This window comes from Gnatocerus cornutus, unplaced genomic scaffold, assembly GCF_029298725.1.
Source record: "Gnatocerus cornutus isolate USDA-ARS CGAHR unplaced genomic scaffold, icGnaCorn1.1 ctg00000022.1, whole genome shotgun sequence".
NCBI classification, from domain to species: domain Eukaryota; kingdom Metazoa; phylum Arthropoda; class Insecta; order Coleoptera; family Tenebrionidae; genus Gnatocerus; species Gnatocerus cornutus.
Genome location: NW_028275374.1, coordinates 6,456,974 through 6,462,129, shown reverse-complemented (window position 1 = coordinate 6,462,129; position 5,156 = coordinate 6,456,974).

Here is a 5,156-nt window from a genome sequence, read left to right as displayed (position 1 = left end):
TGCAAAACGACGATTTCTCGCCGATTTTCGTTGTTTTCTGGCTTGAATTCGCAAAGAAGGGCACGAAATCTACAAAATCATGACTTTTTACCAAGATTCAACGGCTGAATTACAAGAAAACAGCAGAATTCTGCACGAAATCATCAAAATTCTTACAGAAAACCGCATATTTCGATGCAAAACGACGATTTCGCGCCGATTTTCGTTGTTTTCTGCCTTGAATTCGCAAAGAAGAGCACGAAATCTACAAAATCATGACTTTTTACCAAGATTCAACGGCTGAATTGCAAGAAAACAGCAGAATTCTGCACGAAATCATCAAAATTCTTAGAGAAAACCGCATATTTCGATGCAAAACGACGATTTCTCGCCGATTTTCGTGGTTTTCTGGCTTGAATTCGCAAAGAAAAGCACGAAATCTACAAAATTATGATTTTTTACCAAGATTCAACGGCTGAATTGCAAGAAAACAGCAGAATTCTGCACGAAATCATCAAAATTCTTACAGAAAACCGCATATTTCGATGCAAAACGATTATTTCTCGCCGATTTTCGTTGTTTTCTGGCTTGAATTCGCAAAGAAGAGCACGAAATCTACAAAATCATGACTTTTTAACAAGATTCAACGGCTGAATTGCAAGAAAACAGCAGAATTCTGCACGAAATCATCAAAATTCTTACAGAAAACCGCATATTTCGATGCAAAACGACGATTTCTCGCCGATTTTCGTTGTTTTCTGGCTTGAATTCGCAAAGAAGAGCACGAAATCTACAAAATCATGACTTTTTACCAAGATTCAACAGCTGAATTGCAAGAAAACAGCAGAATTCTGCACGAAATCAACAAAATTCTTACAGAAAACCGCATTTTTCGATGCAAAACGACGATTTCTCGCCGATTTTCGTTGTTTTCTGGCTTGAATTCGCAAAGAAGAGCACGAAATCTACAAAATCATCACTTTTTACCAAGATTCTTCGGCTGAATTGCAAGAAAACAGCAGAATTCTGCACGAAATCATCAAAATTCTTACAGAAAACCGCATATTTTGATGCAAAACGACGATTTCTCGCTGATTTTCGTTGTTTTCTATCTTGAATTTGCAAAGAAGAGCACGAAATCTACAAAATCATGACTTTTTACCAAGATTCAACGGCTGAATTGCAAGAAAACAGCAGAATTCTGCACGAAATCATCAAAATTCTTAGAGAAAACCGCATATTTCGATGCAAAACGACGATTTCTCGCCGATTTTCGTTGTTTTCTGGCTTGAATTCGCAAAGAAGAGCACGAAATCTACAAAATCATCACTTTTTACCAAGATTCAACGGCTGAATTGCAAGAAAACAGCAGAATTCTGCAAGAAATCATCAAAATTCTTAGAGAAAACCGCATATTTCGATGCAAAACGACGATTTCTCGCTGATTTTCGATGTTTTCTATCTTGAATTCGCAAAGAAGAGCACGGAATCTACAAAATCATGACTTTTTACCAAGATTCAACGGCTGAATTGCAAGAAAACAGCAGAATTCTGCACGAAATCAACAAAATTCTTAGAGAAAACTGCATATTTCGATGCAAAACAACGATTTCTCGCCGATTTTCGTTGCTTTCTATCTTGAATTCGCCAAGAAGAGCACGAAATCTACAAAATCATGACTTTTTACCAAGATTCAACGGCTGAATTGCAAGAAAACAGCAGAATTCTGCACAAAATCATCAAAATTCTTACAGAAAACCGCATTTTTCGATGCAAAACGACGATTTCTCGCCGATTTTCGTTGTTTTCTGGCATGAATTCGCAAAGAAGAGCACGAAATCTACAAAATCATGACTTTTTACCAAGATTCAACGGCTGAATTGCAAGAAAACACCAGAATTCTGCACGAAATCATCAAAATTCTTAGAGAAAACCGCATATTTCGATGCAAAACGACGATTTCTCGCTGATTTTCGTTGTTTTCTATCTTGAATTTGCAAAGAAGAGCACGAAATCTACAAAATCATGACTTTTTATCAAGATTCTACGGCTCAATTGCAAGAAAACAGCAGAAATCTGCACGAAATCGTCAAAATTCTTAGAGAAAACCGCATATTTCGATGCAAAACGACGATTTCTCGCCGATTTTCGTTGTTTTCTGGCTTGAATTCGCAAAGAAGAGCACGAAATCTCCAAAATCATCACTTTTTACCAAGATTCAAAGGCTGAATTGCAAGAAAACAGCAGAATTCTGCACGAAATCATCAAAATTCTTAGAGAAAACCGCATATTTCGATGCAAAACGACGATTTCTCGCCGATTTTCGTGGTTTTCTGGCTTGAATTTGCAAAGAAGAGCACGAAATCGACGATTTCTCGCCGATTTTCGTTGTTTTCTATTTTGAATTTGCCAAGAAGAGCACGAAATCTACAAAATCATGACTTTTTACCTAGATTCAACGGCTGAATTGCAAGAAAACAGCAGAATTCTGCACAAAATCATCAAAATTCTTACAGAAAACCGCATATTTCGATGCAAAACGACGATTTCTCGCCGATTTTCGTTGTTTTCTGGCTTGAATTCGCAAAGAAGGGCACGAAATCTACAAAATCATGACTTTTTACCAAGATTCAACGGCTGAATTACAAGAAAACAGCAGAATTCTGCACGAAATCATCAAAATTCTTACAGAAAACCGCATATTTCGATGCAAAACGACGATTTCTCGCCGATTTTCGTTGTTTTCTGGCATGAATTTGCAAAGAAGAGCACGAAATCTACAAAATCATGACTTTTTACCAAGATTCAACGGCTGAATTGCAAGAAAACAGCAGAATTCTGCACGAAATCATCAAAATTCTTAGAGAAAACCGCATATTTCGATGCAAAACGACGATTTCTCGCTGATTTTCGTTGTTTTCTATCTTGAATTCGCAAAGAAGAGCACGAAATCTACAAAATCATGACTTTTTACCAAGATTCAACGGCTGAATTGCAAGAAAACAGCAGATTTCTGCACGAAATCATCAAAATTCTTAGAGAAAACCGCATATTTCGATGCAAAACGACGATTTCTCGCCGATTTTCGTTGTTTTCTGGCTTGAATTCGCAAAGAAGAGCACGAAATCTACAAAATCATCACTTTTTACCAAGATTCAACGGCTGAATTGCAAGAAAACAGCAGAATTTTGCACGAAATCATCAAAATTCTTAGAGAAAACCGCATATTTCGATGCAAAACGACGATTTCTCGCTGATTTTCGATGTTTTCTATCTTGAATTTGCAAAGAAGAGCACGGAATCTACAAAATCATGACTTTTTACCAAGATTCAACGGCTGAATTGCAAGAAAACAGCAGAATTCTGCACGAAATCATCAAAATTCTTATAGAAAACCGCATATTTCGATGCAAAACGAAAATTTCTCGCCGATTTTCGTTGTTTTCTGGCTTGAATTCGCAAAGAAGAGCACGAAATCTACAAAATCATCACTTTTTACCAAGATTCAAAGGCTGAATTGCAAGAAAACAGCAGAATTCTGCACGAAATCATCAAAATTCTTAGAGAAAACCGCATATTTCGATGCAAAACGACGATTTCTCGCCGATTTTCGTGGTTTTCTGGCTTGAATTTGCAAAGAAGAGCACGAAATCGACGATTTCTCGCCGATTTTCGTTGTTTTCTATCTTGAATTTGCCAAGAAGAGCACGAAATCTACAAAATCATGACTTTTTACCTAGATTCAACGGCTGAATTGCAAGAAAACAGCAGAATTCTGCACGAAATTATCAAAATTTTTACAGAAAACCGCATATTTCGATGCAAAACGACGATTTCTCGCCGATTTTCGTTGTTTTCTGGCTTGAATTCGCAAAGAAGGGCACGAAATCTACAAAATCATGACTTTTTACCAAGATTCAACGGCTGAATTGCAAGAAAACAGCAGAATTCTGCACGAAATCATCAAAATTCTTACAGAAAACCGCATTTTTCGATGCAAAACGACGATTTCTCGCCGATTTTCGTTGTTTTCTGGCTTGAATTCGCAAAGAAGAGCACGAAATCTACAAAATCATGACTTTTTATCAAGATTCAACGGCTGAATTGCAAGAAAACAGCAGAACTCTGCACGAAATCATCAAAATTCTTACAGAAAACCGCATATTTCGATGCAAAACAACGATTTCTCGCCGATTTTCGTTGTTTTCTGGCTTGAATTCGCAAAGAAGAGCACGAAATCTACAAAATCATCACATTTTACCAAGATTCTACGGCTGAATTGCAAGAAAACAGCAGAATTCTGCACGAAATCATCAAAATTCTTAGAGAAAACCGCATATTTCGATGCAAAACGACGATTTCGCGCCGATTTTCGTTGTTTTCTGGCTTGAATTCGCAAAGAAGAGCACGAAATCTACAAAATCATGACTTTTTACCAAGATTCAACGGCTGAATTGCAAGAAAACAGCAGAATTCTGCACGAAATCATCAAAATTCTTAGAGAAAACCGCATATTTCGATGCAAAACGACGATTTCTCGCCGATTTTCGTGGTTTTCTGGCTTGAATTCGCAAAGAAGAGCACGAAATCTACAAAATCATGATTTTTTACCAAGATTCAACGGCTGAATTGCAAGAAAACAGCAGAATTCTGCACGAAATCATCAAAATTCTTACAGAAAACCGCATATTTCGATGCAAAACGATTATTTCTCGCCGATTTTCGTTGTTTTCTGGCTTGAATTCGCAAAGAAGAGCACGAAAGCTACAAAATCATGACTTTTTACCAAGATTCAACGGCTGAATTGCAAGAAAACAGCAGAATTCTGCACGAAATCATCAAAATTCTTACAGAAAACCGCATATTTCGATGCAAAACGACGATTTCTCGCCGATTTTCGTTGTTTTCTGGCTTGAATTCGCAAAGAAGAGCACGAAATCTACAAAATCATGACTTTTCACCAAGATTCAACGGCTGAATTGCAAGAAAACAGCAGAATTCTGCACGAAATCATCAAAATTCTTACAGAAAACCGCATATTTCGATGCAAAACGATTATTTCTCGCCGATTTTCGTTGTTTTCTGGCTTGAATTCGCAAAGAAGAGCACGAAATCTACAAAATCATGACTTTTTACCGAGATTCAACGGCTGAATTGCAAGAAAACAGCAGAATTCT